Below are 18,048 nucleotides of genomic sequence, written 5' to 3' on the forward strand. Positions count from 1 at the left end.
AAACGAGGCGCAAAACTTATTTTTAAACTTACCTTAATTATTTTCCGAGCTAGGCGAGTAAAATCCAAGCGATGAAGCCCAAATTCGGTATGTGGGGGTTTTTGAAGGCGCTGAATACAAATTTGAGGTAATTTTCAGGTGTAACTCAAAAATTAGCCTCATGAGAGAGGGAGTAAAACTCAAAATCGAGCTGAAGGTCGTGCGACACATCAAAACACAATGTTTTTCAGGCTCCTGAGTTCGAATTTTGATATTATTTCAGCGTAAACCCCAAAACGGGCTTCACAGAAGGAGGTTCAAAATTTCAAAATTGCCCTAAATATCACGCGACATATCAAAATACATGTTTTACACGCTCCCGAACACGAATTTGATATTATTTTGGCGGAAATCCCACAAGGGGCTTATGAGGGGGAGGTTCAAAACTCAAAACCAAGCCCAAATATTATGTAGCATGTCAAAATGCATGTTTTGGAAAATCCGAAGTACGAATTTGACATTATTTCGACGTGAGCCCCAAAATGGGTTTCTGAAGAAGAGAGGGGGGTCCAAAAGTCCAAAATGGCCTTACATATCATGTTGTAAATCAAAATATATGTTTTCGGGCATTCTACGTACGAATTTGATTTCATTTCAGAGTTAACCCCAATAGGAGCTTCTGAGGAGGTTCAAAATTCCAAAATTGGCCTGAATATTACGAGACATATCGTAATAATAGATGTTTTTGACGCCCCTTAACACGAATTTTGATGCCATTTCGACGGAAACTCCAAAATGGGCTTTTCAAGGGGAGGTTCAGAACTCGAAAATAACCTCGAATTTCAAGTGGCATATCAAAATGTATGGTTTTGAAGCTCCCGAGTACGAATTTAATATCATTTCGACGCGAGTACCAAAATGGGTATTTGATGGAGAGGTCCAAAACTCAAAAATTAACCCAAATTTCAATTGGCATATCAAAATGTATATTTCCAAGGCTCCCGAGTACGAATTTGATATCATTTCGGAGTAAACCCTAAAAGAAGCATGTACAGAGGAGGTTCAAAATTCCAAAATTGCCCTAAATATCACGCGACTTATAAAAATATGAAAAATTACATGGCAGATCAAAATTAATGTATAATGTTTTTGAAGCTCCCGAGAATGAATTTGATGTTAATTTCAGCGTGAACCCCAAAATGGACTTCAGAGGGAGAGGCTTAAAAATCATATTGCACATCAAAGCAGTGTTTTAGAGACGCCCGAGTACAAATTTGAAATTATTTTGGCAAAACCCCCAAAAATTGGCTCCTGAGAGGGAGTTTCAAAGAAAAATAGCCATTGGTCGTCTATTCTACGAATTCGTCAAGGTTCGAAACATAAAATGAAATGAAATAAAACAACACAAAACAAAAATCGTTTCAATTTTTTAACGGCAAAGAAATCAATACAACCTTATAATTCTACAACACGTTGACCAATCTGGAATAAAAAACACTGCCGGCCGCTCGACAGTGAAAAACCATGATTGGCCATTACAAAAATACACGAATAACGATAACATGTGATATGATACATACTTACAAATAAAAAAAAATAAAAAAAAAATACACAAACAGAAATGCAAATGATACATCAACATATACATATATAAAAAGTAAAGGGGCGGGGGGGGGGGGTGGTCCTGATTTTCAATTTCTCGGCAAATTTCGTTCGTCGCTTGTCTTATATCTTCGACACAAATAAACTAATCTTAATTAATAAGTAATTAAATAACGACTCACCTGAATCGACTCGTGTAAACTAACTTATAATACGTAACATAGTAACGACTCACCCGTACCTGACTGACTCTTCACACAGTACCAAAATCGAACCCCAGTCATTTCCCATCCGACCAATGATGACTAAAACACATTCCTAGAAAGTTCGATGCTAAACGTTTTAATACATCAATTTTTCGATTATTTCTCTACCCCATACGATGACGGAAAGACTCTACACCTTTAACTAGATTCTAACAAAGCATAAAAATCCAGATCGACATCCGCTCTTCTCGCACTCTCAACAGTCCAGACAATCGAACCCTTTGTCGGGCCCAACTCTCCGGAACAGTATCTCAAATTCCCTACACTCACCACGGGCAGTGCTGTTGAATGCTTCATGAGTTTCACGGGCATTCGACCAAAGCACCAACACTGCGGGATAGGCTGAACTTGATCCTCAAGGCAAGGTACATAGCTGACCTCGCAGGCAGGTCAGTTATAACTTCGTACGAGTGTAAAATTTACAACACGCTGACCTCGACGTAGGAATAAAAGTTACACTCGTACGAAGTGATAACAGACCGCCTGAAAGGCGCCAGCCTACATCCTCTTTGATAAGCCGATCCTGTAAAAACCCCGGTCGGCACGTGTACCGCCGGGAAGCAGTAAGCAAGTAGACGGCGCACGGATTTCTACCCTAACCTCGCCTAAGACGGCTACAAGGGCAGTCCGAGCTCTGTCGACTCGGAGGGCCGTACGCACCAACCTCTGGCCCGTACCAATATTGAGGCGCCGAGCAAGCCCCCTATGTACCAAGTGTACCGTTCTTGCGGACTTGTCTCGAATCTTACCCCATATGCCTATTTTGAAGCCTTCGCCAACTTCGCGCACACTTCACGTTCACGCGCCTCCTACACGGCGTAGCAGATGCCAGCTTCCAGACACGAAAGACTTTGCGCAACGTTCGGCCCGTCGGCCTACGGTTGCGACTAATTTAGCATGCGAACCAAACTGCTCCGTTTTCACGGCCTGCTATCGACAGGGACAGACCCTACAGCTTCGACACGCACCTTTCACGCACCACCAATCGCCGACGACGCCTCGGATAACTCGTATAAGACTCGTTCGCTCCAAAAATCACACGTCTGTGTGTTTTTGAAGGAAAAAGTCATACACGAGGTACCAAAGAACGCCACCGACGACGAAAAGACCTTTCGACCTGCGATTCGAACAATGTTAGATATCTAGTTAAACGTGTAAGATCTACCATCCCTCTTACCCTTCGTTTAATGCGACCCTACCATGCCGTCGTGGAGTCCCGGATGCCGGGGGCGGTTCGCAGTAGGCATCGCAAAACCCTCCGGGTCTCTTCCGATGTTGTGAGGTCTCCAGGTTGACCAGATACCAACATCGGCGCCTGACTTACCTATACAATTAATTTTGAAAATAGCTAAATAAACATTTTTCCAATTTTGATCCAAAATATTCTAGTACCTATCCAATTTTTAAAAAAAATAAAAATCATATTACTGATTTGATCAAAGTACTGTCTAAAATAAGTATATTGAAAAGAAACCCCTTTGAATACCAAAATAGTGATAGGGAAGGGGCAAATCAAAAAACCATCGTTTTAGAATCAGAAAAAATGTTCTGGTACTGCACTAATGTTGTCTTGAGTCAGTATATTACGCCGTAAAAATGCTAAAATTAAACGTAAAAATACTCGTATCATATATGTCGAGCTTCAAAAAATTCTTCCATAATACGTCGACGATATCCATCCATCAATCAATTGAAAAAATTGAGCGCAAATAATCCATACAATCGATGAGTTTTGCAGTACAAGTACATAGGTAAATACTGCATAAACAACGCAGCGAACGTTCAAGCAAGTTCTCAATATAGAACTATTCCATCTTCAGGGAATAATCTAGAGCTTTTCCAATAGAATCATTTCAATCGCCAAATATCAGGTAGGGGCATTATCACATTTACAAATTCGCATGCATAATATTATATTGTTCTTCAACCAGGAAAAATTGTGACAGCTAAAATTATCACGCTCAAGTGCTGCGTTCAAAATTCGCAAGTGACAAAAAGTGCGTCTGAGTATACTGCTCAAATAATTATTCTGCGCTGTATTGCGTCTGTCGTATGTGAAGTTCATAGGCCAACGTGCCAAGTGCTGCGATGAAGGTAGAGGAGGCGGGGCGACAAGCTCCATTCACTAACATTATACATATAACATATATGCATAAATAAACGTGCTTCTCGAAGTTCAATAAACTTCTGGTTCTGCTAAATAAAATCGCCAAGCTGGTTATATTCCCGTCCGTCAAAAGCCGATCGCGTATAATCGATACTGAACAGGCGGGGGAGGGGGAGGCGAGAGATATCGAGTTAACAAAAATTACATACACAAGGTGTCACACACGTTCGAAGCTGGATATGTATTCTGGAGCTGATGATACCACGCGTAGATATAGCATATGCATCTGAATTCCATACATTCTTAAATCAGGATAAATGCCTTCGCCTCCTAAAACAAACAAAAAATCAACACGAGTTGATTAGAAAAATATGAACGAATAAAACCATTACTTAATGCAAAAATATTTCATGTAACGTCTTTAACTAGATAGGTAAGGCACATAGCTTTGCCATTGCCAGCTAATACATGGAACAGTAAAATGACGCATCGGTATAATGAAAATGAACCCATAATCTTGTATTCAGCGATCTTGAAAACATACTCATTCGATACATTACACGATTTTCAGCGACTTTTAAAAATTTTATCCTATTTAGAGAGACGTAAAGGGGGTTTGAGGAATCGTAAGCAGAAAAAAAAGTCCATATTCGGGTTCAGCGTCCTCGAAAACATACCATTCGATATATCACACGACTTTCCACAACTTTTCAACATTTGACCCCCTTTTTGGGGCACAGATGGGCTTAGAGGGGTTGCACTCAAAAAATAAGTTTACATTCGTATTCAGCGAGCCCAAAAACATACCACTCGATATATATCACACGACTTTTCACGGTTTTTCAAAATTTTGAACCCTCTTTTGAGTCACAGAGGGGCATTGAGGGGTTGGAGCAAAAAAAATAAGTTCATATTCGTACTCAGCGACCTTGAAAACATACCATTAAAATATATCGCTCGACTTTTCACGATTTTTCAAAATTTTGGCCCCCTTTTTGGTACACTGGTCACATGACACTTCTTCAAAAAAACTCCAAAAATTACACCTAATCTTGGCTCCCAAAATTCTGCAAAAAATGCTCAAAAGTCTTCAAGTTGAAGCAATATCGAATTTTATTCCTCGCGAAATATTTTCAAAATTAAAATTCTTCAAAAATACTCAAAATCAGCCAAAAATTCGTCAAAAATAATCGAGAAACATTTTCGTCGAAATATTTGAATTTCTCGCGCCAAATTAACCCATTTACAGATAGAGGTCACATGACACGTCTTCAGAAAAATAAATACGAGTAAAACAAAATCATGCCCAATCTTGAGCTCGCAATTCTTCAAAAATGTTCAAAAAGGTTACTTTCGTTGCGATAAGCCTATCGAATTTTTCAAAAAATTTTAACCCATTTATTGGAGGGCTACTGTAACTCGAGCGGTCCGCCTACTAGCACCTGGGAGTAGGCAAATCATATGACATCGTCCCCATATCTTCACTATTCAGCCACCTATGATTCGATTGCCAAACGAGAATGTGTCCGCACAATACAAAAAGCATAGTAAAAATTGAAAAAAATTCACGATAAAACTATCGAAAAATTGGGAAATAGAATCTGTGAAAATTCACGAAAAAATTAATTCGAAATAAAACCATCGATTCTTGAAGACCAGAAAAAAAATCAAACACGAGTAAGAAGGTGATTCACATAGAAATTCAAGCTAAAAAAATTGCCAAAATCTGGGGGCAAAATTTTAAGAGAAAATTTGATAAAAATCACGAAAATTCAAGAAATAAGTTTCGCCGAAATCAAGAGCAAAAAGCCGAAAAACTACCCAATAAAAATCAACATAAAATCATGGAAATTATGAAAATCAAAAATTCAGAACAGAGAACTCAGGAAATTTAAAAGTATGTATAAATTCGGAAAGAAATCGAAAAGTTTCTAGAAAAATAATTTGAACTTGAAAAAAAATTGTTCAAAGAGAGAAAATTCGGAGGACGTATCCCATAACTGTGTGGGAGGGGGAAAGGGGAGAGGGATTAACGAACAAAAGATACCAAGATGCAGAAAAAAATCCACCTTGAAAGATGAAAATGAAGAAAAAAAACAAATTCATCAAATCTTGAAGAATATCCCCTCTCTCCTTAAGAAACGATCAAAATTCAAAAGAAGTACCTTTTGGAAGAAGAAAATTCGCGATTTCACAAAAATTCGGTGCAAAAAAAATTTTTTTAAATACCTAGTTGAAAAACCCCACGTTTCAAATGATTTTTGCGCCTTGAGATAGGCAACTTCTTCTACACATACATACACTGTATTCGAATTTAAAGCCCTCTAGAAATGTAAAGAAAAGTGGTCCTGGAAGAAATCGATGCCACTGATAGTGAGCTCGATACATCAAAATTCAGAACACAATCATGGAAAAATTACTTCGGAAAAAAATCCGAATCATCAAAATTCAAGAAACAAAAATCAACCAAAACAGGAGAAAATCCATTCAAAACCATCGAGAAATTCGAAAAACAATCAATAATACGTCTTGTTAAAATTAGAAAAAATCTAAGAAAACTTTTTAAAAAATCATCAAATCTGGAAAAGAAAAAAAAAAATTTGTAACGCTGAAAAAGTAGCGAGACCATTTAAATAAAATTGAGTAATTTCTTTTTTCAAGGATTCTGCTCATAATTTTGAAAAAAAAAGTGGAAAAAACTCCGAAGAGAACCGCAATTTTTAAAAAAATAACCAGAGGAGTGTCAGTGAACCATTCAAGCAACCAGATGCAAACAGTAACAAAATGTTTGAAAAAACTCAACAAATACAATCATAAATTCTACGAACATACAAGTAATAAAGGTATACATCAAAAATTTGAAAGAAAAATCAACGAAAAATTGCATAGAAAGCTCGAACGTGTATCAATATCATTGAAATTCACAGGGAATGTACTCGAATTTTTCCTTAAAAAGTAGGTAAGTAATTTTAGTAATCAAAAAATCTGGAAAAAGTAATCAGGAAAAAAATCATCGAAATTCGAGTAAAACCCATTAAAAAAACTAACGAAAACTCAAAACAGATAATTATTAACATTTCGAAAGTAAACTAAATCAAAATGCATAAAGGAAGCATGAAAGAAATATTGGATTCCGGAAACATAATCGAAAAATTTGTTCAAATACTGAAAAAAATTGCAAAGTCCACCGAAATTTAATGTTATTTAAAATCATTCCCAAAAATTAAACCCGAAAATACCAATTGTACGTAAAATTGCAGACATTTTGATATAAGCAAGCGAAAAAAATTATTCAAGCGTTGAGAAAGAATAAACCAGAATTGTAAAAAATTCCATACAAAAACGAAGAATAATCAAAACTACATAGCGGTGGTGAGGAGGGGGCTTGTAATCCAAATTTACAAAAATATAGATTTGTGAAAGTTATTTTAAAAATTCGCGTAATTCGAAAAAATGTACTGTACCTACATCAAAAAGTTAAAAAAAGCCTCAAATTCGCGAAAAAAAGACATCAAAACCTGGCGAAAATTGACACACGTCCCCCTCTCCCTCCTCCCCAAAAATGGGAAAATGCAACAAAATTGAAATCGAGAGAAAATTACCAAAACAGGCAACAGAGCAAAGATCAAGATCTGCAGAGAGAAAAAATAGTCAAAAAATAATATTGAAAAACCATCAAAATCTCAAGTTCCTGAGAATAAAATTCGAGAGCGAAATTCAAAATGAAAAAAAATCTTTGAAAATTGACTGAAATTAATCAAATAGGTCCCCATTTAATAAAATCGAAAATTTGGAAAGATATTACTGAAAAATCACGAGAATATAAAAACGACCAATAATACGATCGAAATGATGAATAACCTTTTTTTTTAATTTCAGGAACATTCTTTAAAAGAATGATCTCAAACGAAGAGAAATATCATTCAAAAATATGAAAGTATTCGTAAAATTGCACAAAAAAATTACTAAAAGCTGTAACTTAATGATAAGTTAATTTTGAAAAAATTACGAGAAAATTTAAAATTGACTAAAATTGATCAAATAAGTACACTACCTACTTGTAATTTCAAAATCGAAGCTTGAAACAAGTTACATAAAATAAAAATCACGTGAATACAAAAATAACTAAGAGCTGAGCAAAATTTTACCCAAATCCTTGTTTTTAATCTCAAAAATATTCTTTAAAAAAATCATCGAAGATGAAAATTGCGTAAAATGATAGGTACTTTGAAGTACAAAAATGAAATTTTCAAAAAAAAAAACAATTATTAAAAACCATAATTCAATGACGATAATATTTCAGTGAAATTAGGAAAAATTGCAAAAAACTATTTAAAAAATTGTCCAAGCTATTGTAAAACTAAGATTATGAATACCTACATAAAAGCTTGTAAATTTTTGCAAAAAAAAAACACAATGAAAAAAAATGTTAAACATAAGTATACTTGTACATAAAATGAAATTAGCGAATTGTTGAAATTAAATGATCGTCTACAAAAGTTATACGTATAGAACTGGTTAGAAAAAATACGGAAAAACAACTCGTCTCGATCTTCAAGTTTCAATCAATATCAATTGAATATTGAAATAACTCACCAGCAATTGGGAAACTGATTCCATCTTCGACAACTACGTTGTAAAATCCTTTGACGAGCATCTTTTACGAATCTATTCATTTTTTCATTTCCTTTGCAATTATTGCCAGCATTTTTTCTTGTCACATGTTCTGTAAACACAAACACCAGATAAGTTTTTCATCTTCGAATAAAATGAAAGATCACAGATGGAAACATACAAAAATAGGTACACGAGTACAGAACAGCAAAGAGATGAAAAACACCTCATCTTCAAGTTACCATCAATTGAATAACTTATTGAAATATGTAACTCACCAGAGAAAACTGATTCCATCTTCGACAATTACTTTGTGAAATCCTTCGACGAGCATCATTCACATGTTCATTTTTTCGTTGCATTCAATTACGTAGAAGACCACATTCTCTCCATCTTGGCAAAGTAAGTCCGTCATACTTTACCCCTTCACGCATCATCATGAACAAGAATACCCCACCCAAAGGACTGAGAATGGGTTGAGGGAAGAGGATTTCTCAAGGAACCCGCGCCAGTATCGATACCGGGTACGTCCAGGAGAACCTGCGCTACGTCTTCCCTCGAGCGTAGCGATCTTTACGCGTGGTCCAAAAACCTAAAGTGCAGCTTTTTGCAGTACCGCCAACCCGATTAATGGCATTGCGAAGCGGTAAAGTTGGCTTATCCAGATTGTTGCTGCTGAGGGAGTGGGATCTCATGGGACACGCGGAGGCTACGCCGTAACGTCCAAGACATGAGCCGGTTGCGCAACTCCTCCACTCGAAAGTTGCGATCTTTTCGCGAAAATCAAGAGAATGTGCAGAAAAAAAATGTAATTTTGCATTACCAGTACTCCACAGGCCCGCCGGCAACAATTCCCTTGGGCCACCGAGACGATCTGGTAAAGTTGGACATAAGTTATGCACAGGGACAACTTTAATTTAAAAAAAAATAAAAAATAAAAAAATGGAAAAAATGAAATTTACGTAGAAAACTCGCACGCCATACTTACCTTATACATATTGAAACCAACCCGTAAAAATTGTTTACATCTTTTATAGAGACGGGAGAAGAATGTAGGAAAATATGAAGCCAAAAATAATGATTGAATTGAAAAAAATAAATAAATAAATAAAAAATAAAAAAGCAAGACAAAATTTAGAAATTTTCAACAGAAAAAACACGTAAATTTTAACCCCAACTAACACAGACCATATAGCAGACTTTCTCTCCAACCGTACCCAAGCTGACCGGATGGGAAAATGGCCAGGTGGAATACCTTTAGTGATCTCGCCACGGCTCGGATACGCAACGAAATCAGCATCCACCAGCACGGAAGCACAATTCGTGTCAGGAAGTCCATCTGAGTAAGTCGCCACGTTGACCAATCATCCGGCTCATATCCGTCATCCACAATCATGCGGAGGCACTTCAATTAGTGGCCATCACCGACGGACAATGACGACCGCTAATTCGCCTATAACTGCCAAGACAATACCCGATCCAATCCAATTCTAGCAGAAATTCCAAAAATCGCGTCGAATTCATCTTCGGAGGGAGGGGAAATATCTCGCGTACAGTACTGATAACAATTTTCATTCTTCACAAAATCATCTGAAACAATTAAGAATACATACGTAAGTTATCAAATCAAATTGTAATAACATTTTGTAAGACTTCTAAAGCTACAGGTATAACATATTACAAGAAAAAAAGTGAAATCAGAATAGAAATCTCCAACAGATAAATGAACGAATATTGCTTGAAACGTGATAAAAACTTGGTAAAATAACACCTATACAATTTAAATAAGCTCGGATGACGTATTGGTGCCTCGAAATTAGAGCATAATTTCGCTAACTCGTCAAGTAAATTTCAAACTACCAAAAATTACTCAAATAAAGGTATACATGAAAAATTTGAATGAAAAATTAACATAAAATTGCACAGAAACCTCGTACGTATCAATAAAACGACTGTAAAAAAAATCGTTGAAATTCACAGGGAATGAACTCAAATTTTTCCTTAGAAAGGAAGTAACTTCAGTGACAATAAAAGCTGGAAAAAGTAACCAGAAAAAAATCCACAAAATTCGAATAAAAACCATTTAAAAAAACTAACGAAAACTTGCAACAGATAATTATCAACATTTCGAAAGTAAACTCCATCAAAATGCAAAAAAGAAGCATGAAAAAAATAGCTTATTGAATTCCGGAAACATGAAAAAAAAAATGGAAAAAAGCAACAAAATTATTAAAATTGAGAGAAAATGATCAAATCAGACAGAATTATAGGAAAGATAAAGACCCGAAGAGCAAAAAGTTCGTCAAAGTTGTAAGCCCCTTGAATAAAACTCAAGAGCGAAATTCAAAATGAAAAAAAATCTCCAAAAATGAGAGAAATTCTGCCTAAATTTTAAAAGTTGAAAAAATTACGAGGATACCAGATTAAAAACTCGATTCAAAGTAAAAAAACTCCTACGTCAAAACTGAAAGTAAAAAGCACAAAAATTCAAGAAAATGTTTTTTAAAAAAACCTCACGCAAATTAACGATAAAATTGCAGCACAAAAGAAAACATGAAAATTCGGGGAAAATCGTCGAAAAGTTGGGAAATGAAATCTATAAGAATTCAAAAGAATGAAACGTGAAAAATAAGAAAGCCCGAAAAAAATTCGAAATAAAAACCATCAAGTCTTAGAAATCCAAAAAAACCTCTAAAAATAAACTCAGTAAGAAGGGGAATTCCACAAAAATGTCAGCAGAAAAAATTACTAAAATTTGGGGTAAGATTGGAAGAAACTTTTACAAAAATGATAAAATTCAAGAAAAATTGTTTCGTCGAAATTAGGAACGAAAATTTAGACAGAAAAACGAATCAATCAAATTCAACAGAAAATCATGGAAATACATAATGAAAATGGAAAACTCTCGAAAATTCAGAGCAAATAACTCGCGAGAATTATAAAAGTATGAATTCAGAAAAACATCAAAAAAATGTTGAGGAAACTCAAGTTTAAAATGCTTAAATGGCCCAAATAAATTTTCTTTCGTGAAATTGTAAAAAAAATTGAGAGCATAACTATGGTATCACTAAAAAAAAGTAAATTTTCAGTAAAAATGAGCAAAGTTGGTAAAAGTTGTTCAAACACATCATTGAAATCGCAAGATTTCAAAGATGACCAAATACTTCAAAATTTGAGCGAAATCTTGTAAAAAATTCCCGAGACTACGAGCACTCAGCAAAAACCAGATCACCTATCAAAACTGAGAGGAAATTGAACGAAAAAAAAACATAATAATAAAGTCGTTGGTAATTAGGTAGCATAAAATTGGACGTCATATTCGTGTTCGGGGGGTTCGATTCCTATGGAAACGATACCTCGTTTACCAAAAACAATGATTTACACCAGAATCCATTTTTAACCCCCCTCTGTTGGTTTTTTCTATTTTTGACCACGGCCCACCAAAAATATATGTTTTTTAGTGGTCAAAAACACACTTAAAAGTGCCGAATCATGATCATTGTGAAAACAGGCGAACAAAACTAAAAAACGCCATTTTGAGGGGAAAATACAGGGGGAGGGGGTTTACATTTTTTGTGAGGATACCTCTTATGGATGTTTACAACACACCAAAAAATAAAAAAAAAACGGTTCTCGCTGAGAAAAAATTATTCAACTTATTGTAATTTCAGAAAAGGGGGTTTCTCAAAAACGGGGGGGGGGCCTGAAACTTTTGTAACGGAAGGTGCTCAAGGGTACCCACCTTCCATGCAAATATCAACCCTGAAGCTCTCGGGGGCAAATTCGCCATACTTATCCACCAATAGCCCAGAATGAAAATTATCAAAATAGAGTAAAAATACAAAGTAATCAAAAAACTGCAAATTTGACATTGAAATTTGTAAAAAATGTAATATTTAGGTAACGATAAGAGTTTTCTCGAAATATACCAAATCTAATCGAAATCACTACTGACTTCATTCAAAATCACTACCTACAAGGTCTCAAACTTTCAGAAAAAACGAGGAATTCACAGATCTCGGATTTAAAACTTGTCAAATTAACACGGAAAACATAGAAAACGATACCAACATTGAAATAAATGCAAAAATTAACTTAATTCACTGCAACAAAAAACAAAAACAAACAAACTAATGACACTCACCAAAAGGAGCTCTAATCGCAATTGTGACTTATTGTTGTTTCTTCAATCATTTCATCACTTTGCATATCTTCATTTACTCTTCCATTTTGCGTTTCGATATCTACGTTTGTCCAAGTCCATTTGCTCGCTGGAATTAACAACATGTATTAGAAAAATAACGAAAAATTGAAAGCACCTCCTTAGCAAATAAAACTGTAACGCAATATGTTGAATAAACCATAATCAATTCATCGGAAATACTATGTACTAGGTAAATCTGAAGCCTTCATAGAGCTCCAATTTAAAACTTGTTAAATTAACACGAAAAACAGAGAAACCAACAGAAAATTGAAATAAATGCAAAAATCAACTTAATTCACTCCAAAAAACAAACAAACAAACGAATGACACTCACCAGAAGGAGCTCTAATCGCAATTGTGACTCGTTTTGTTTCTTCAATCATTTCATCATTCTGCATAAAGTCATAATATCTTCATTTTTTTCTTTTATTTTGGGTTCGATATCTACGTCCATCTGCATTCTGCTCGTTGGAAAATAAACAAAATGCATTAGAAAAATAACGAAAAAGTAAAAGCACCCATATGCAAATAAAAATGTAAGTAAAGCAATACGTTAATAAACGATAATCAATTCATCGGAAATACAAAAACTGGAACTACGAATGAGAGAGTAAAACTGAGATAGTGAGATATGTATAAGATGCAGGGGGGAAGGTCGGGAAAATTACAGAAAAATCAAAGAGATTATTTCAAATAACAAAAGCTTTATCAGACAATCAGACATCATCAAAATGGAATAATTACGGAAAGCTACCTAGGTACTTATGTTGGTGTGAGATACGTGAAAATTGTGTATAAAAATCACTAAAACTGCTCGAGAGTTGATAATAATTATTTCAACAATAAACATTGATCAAAAACCGCGTAAAACATCGTTTAAATGAAAAAAATTAATGCAAATTCAATTTCTAAAAAATTGCCTAAATTACGATAACTTGACAAAATCAAACCAAATTAATAAAATTTGAAAATTAGCAAATAGGTAATACGAAAGTAAGTAATCAAAATAAAAAGTACTCAAAAAGTACCAAAAACTGATAGAAAAATGGACAAAGTTTTACTAAAATTGCTTGGAAATTCGAAGTTGCAAAACTGGTACAAAATGTGGTAAAACATGCACGAAATATTTCGTTACACTAACGACTCAAAATCACTATCACATCAAAATTTGCTATTAAAATCACTAACGATTCTTCAACTACGAGAAAAAAGGGAAAATCATGGAGCTGATGCAGTTCAAACTGATCAAATAAACATGAAAAAACTTGAAATACGTATCTCGAAATTGCTCACTCCGTTCACAATGAAAAATAATAACAACAAACCAAAAAAACAAAAACAAAACCAAAACACACTCACCGAAAGCTCTAATTGCCACCGTAGGTATTAATTATTCCAATTCGGGTAATTCTCCAGTCAGCCTGCCTCCGATGATGCCTGGGAAATAAACAAGATGGATTAGAGATACAGTATCGAAATAGCCACCTATTTACAAACATAACTAATTAACTATATCTTACAAAATGTAGCAAAATATGCACGAAATATCACGCTAAAATTAAGAAAACATCTCCGAAAGATACAGAAACTAAGTAGATCAATTATCATGGAAATCGCTATTAAAATAACTGAAAATCACTACCTAACAACTTTTCACACGCACCCCCCCCCCCAACACGAGCGAGAATACAAACACCAACAAAGCAGCAAAAGTTTACAAGATCGTAGTTTCATCGTTTGTCCAGATCTTAGAAATTACGTAATTGTATTGTACTCATAAGATATAAGATAGTGAAGAAAATACGTATCAACGAGAGAAGGGTGGGAGGAGCGGCTGCCAGCTATGAACTGAAAAAAATTACGTGTACACCGACACACCGTTCAGATGAAGGGGGGGGGAGGAGCCGTGACAGAAAAAAAGGAAAACACCGGTCATCACTTCTACGTATTTTGGGAACACTGGATAAGATAAACGTACAGCGACTGTCAGCGAGGGGGGAAACAAAAGCAAAATCTTACGATCGAGCAGCCGCAGCGGCAACGGCTACCGGAGTACCGGCGACCGAGCCGACCCTACGCGAAGACCTGAATGCACGTCGAACACTCAACTTTCAATAAATAATTAAGACCTTAGGTACATGAGAAAGAAAATCCAATACAACTAGTGAACCCGTGTAGGCTCCTGTGGAACTGGATAGTAGTGGATATTTTTGAAAAATTTAAGGTAGTGTGCGAAGTGTGGTAGTGGGTAGTGGCCCCTGTATGTAGAGTACTCAAGCAACTAACTTAACTACTTAGTAAGAGAGGGCTGTTACATTGATTTTATTTTTTTCAATGGCTCTTATATTAAATTAATTGAATTCATAAATTGCAGCAATTTTGAATTTACTCGATTAAATAGTTCAGACGTTCAGAGTGTGCAAAATGTCTCGTCAATTTTTTGAGCACTGAGCGTTGAGAGCACTGTTCAAGTGTTCATCTCGAAAATTGAGAATACAAAGTTTCAGCTAAACTAACTAAGTATGTACGCAGCATGAAGAGGACTTTATATAGATTTCCAGTCATTTTAGAGCCTCCAGTTACCTTTTGGAAATTACTGGAGCCTCCATCAGGTTTTTCAGTGCTTGAAATTTCCATAAAATTTTCCCAAACTAAGAGTTGGAAATTCAAAATTCATTATGCACCCCAATTTTAATGGGATATCAAATCTACCGCAGGTGAGTTCAAGTAATTTTGGAGCCTCCAGCGATTTCTTGAAAATTCCTAGAGCCTCCAGCAAATTTTAGAAACTTGAAATTTCCACAAAAGTTCATCAAAATAGAGTTTGAAAGTCGAAACTCAAAATTCACTCTGCAAACCAATTTCAATACGCTTTAAAGTCGACTGCACATGGTTTTCAAGTCGTTTTGAAGCTTCAAGCTACCAATCCGTTTTATTTGGAACCTCAAAAAGCTGTTAAAAAACAAACAATTTTTCAACAAAAAAAACGCCACAAAATTCGTCCGAAATAGGTAACTACCTAAGTACCTACTGTATGATTTGATTTTATGTCAAATTTGCATTTCAAATCTTCGGCAGAGCAAAAATAGTAACATTGAATCGCAAATCACGATTTTTTAAATTGTGAGTCTATTGAATTTGATTCTGAATCGGATTCATTTGAAAATTGAATCACTGATTTTGAATTGGATTCAATTTTCTGGGTAAATCGCGCCATTTGAATCGGGTCATTTTTTTTTTGTGACTTTCCCGATCTCTGGCACCTAATTTTACCGTCAACACAGTTTTTCCCCTTAAATCAAATCAAACATCAGAATTTTTGAAAATCATCTCATCTCACGCTCAAACACAAATTCTAATATGTAGGTAATTATTCAGTTTTGAAAACCATCTCATCTGACTCAGTGTAATATTTCCCCATCAAATCAAAAAATCTAACCACCAATCCTGAAAACATTAATTCACAGTAAGTCTCTCCCTTCCACAAAACCCTCAAAAACCCTTACAATCAATTTTTGAAAATCATTCTACTGAGTTACTTCCCTATCAAATCAAAAAACAATCTGGTAATTAATTTTTGAAAATCATCTCACCCATGACCCAACACAGAACACCATGTTTCCCCCTAAAGTCAAAAGTCAATCCAGGTAATTGATTTTTGAAAATCGTCTCGCTCAAGCTCAACAACATGCTTTCCCATCGTTGTTATAAACTGAACGATCGCGACCATTCAATTTGATCGTGATCGAATTGCGCAATTTAAAATTAAATTTTGTGTTTTTTGGTGGTAAAAATCTGTCAAGATGACAATCCTGATTCGTGAAATGTGAAAGCGATCATCAGTTTTCACAAAGTGATCAAAAAAAAAATATTAATCATGATTCAATTCAAAATTATAGTGATTGTTTCCAAAGGATACCTACAAAATCTATATCCGCGTTTACATCTACATTTCACACGTACTTACCTACCAATCAAACACGAATCCTAATTATTAATATTTAAGACTTAATTTGTAAAAAATAAAAATCATCTCATCTCACCTCATCTCATCTCATTCCACACTCCACGTCCACACCCCACACCAATCACCATACTTGATAGTTAATTTCCCCATCAGATCAAACTTGAATCCTGATCACTAATAATTTTTAAAAACCATCACATTTCACTCAACCCCCCCCCCGTCAACGCCAAATTCTCAAAAACTGTTTTTTTCGGACGTTTTTTAAATCCCTTTTTTGAACACTTTTTACGCATTTAAGTGAACTCAGTAAAATCTAAAATCCATTTTCAGAAGCTACTACCCTAGTATCTGGCATCTGCTAAGTATCTGCTAGTATCTGCCAAAATCCATGTAAAAAAATCTACTGACTAATTTTTTAAAAAATCTACTGACTAATTTTTTTAAAAAATCTACTGACTAATTTAAAAAAAAATCCGTGTTTGTTAGCGCCTCCCCCTACACTCACTTCAGTACCTAGCTACCTACCAAAATTTCAATACCTACCAAAGATAACCAATCGTAGTGAGGCTACTCTGTTATCTATGACAAAAAAACTGGATCGCGTCGTACAGGCTACAACGGTGAAAAAGTCAAAAAATTAATCAATCTCTTCTACTGGGGAAGTGGATTTTCTATTAATTAGATTAGATATTGCATACATCACGAATAATATGCTGCATTTCAACAATCCCTACGTAGAGCGCGGAATACAATAGCCGTAAGTGAGGCTCGCACATACTTGAAAGAGAAACAATAAATCGGCCAAAACTTATCGTAGGATGAAAAAAATACTTACGTAAATGAGAAAAACAATTCGCAATAATATGTACTGCACATAACACGAATAATATACAGCATTTTTCAACAATTTAAAAGTACACCGCGGAATACAATAGGCTTACATGTGACTAGCACATACTTGAATGCGAAACAATTGAATCGGTCAAAAATCATCGTAGAACGAAATAAATTTACTCGAACAATCAACGTACCGATACATAGCATATTAATTAACACAAATATCAAAAAACAATCAAAAAAATTACGCAAATGTCGAAAATTATAACAGAAATAACCGGACGCTACTTTTGACTTTAGCAAAATTGAACGGAAAATGGCTGACGCAATAACTGAATCAACACTTCAAACAAACACAAAGAGCGAGTTCAATGCATTGTATGAGGCATTGAACCATCAGGTGATTCACCTAGCCAAATACTCGCTTCTTATTGGTTGTTTAAATTTTTTTGGTGATTTTTTTCTGCATTTT

At 35.1% G+C, this 18,048-nt stretch overlaps 1 long non-coding RNA gene across 1 annotated transcript; it reads right to left on the minus strand.

Annotated features, from left to right (window-relative positions):
• Positions 1 to 1,386: 1,386 nt before the first annotated feature.
• LOC135849246 (uncharacterized) lies at positions 1,387 to 17,911 on the minus strand. The gene is made up of 7 exons (XR_010559507.1): positions 17,575 to 17,911; positions 14,132 to 14,209; positions 13,107 to 13,233; positions 12,713 to 12,839; positions 8,847 to 10,158; positions 8,551 to 8,680; positions 1,387 to 4,284 (listed from the first exon to the last, which is right to left on the minus strand). It is a non-coding gene; the product is annotated as an uncharacterized LOC135849246 (long non-coding RNA).
• Positions 17,912 to 18,048: the final 137 nt, after the last annotated feature.

This window comes from Planococcus citri, chromosome 5, assembly GCF_950023065.1.
Source record: "Planococcus citri chromosome 5, ihPlaCitr1.1, whole genome shotgun sequence".
NCBI lineage: Eukaryota > Metazoa > Arthropoda > Insecta > Hemiptera > Pseudococcidae > Planococcus > Planococcus citri.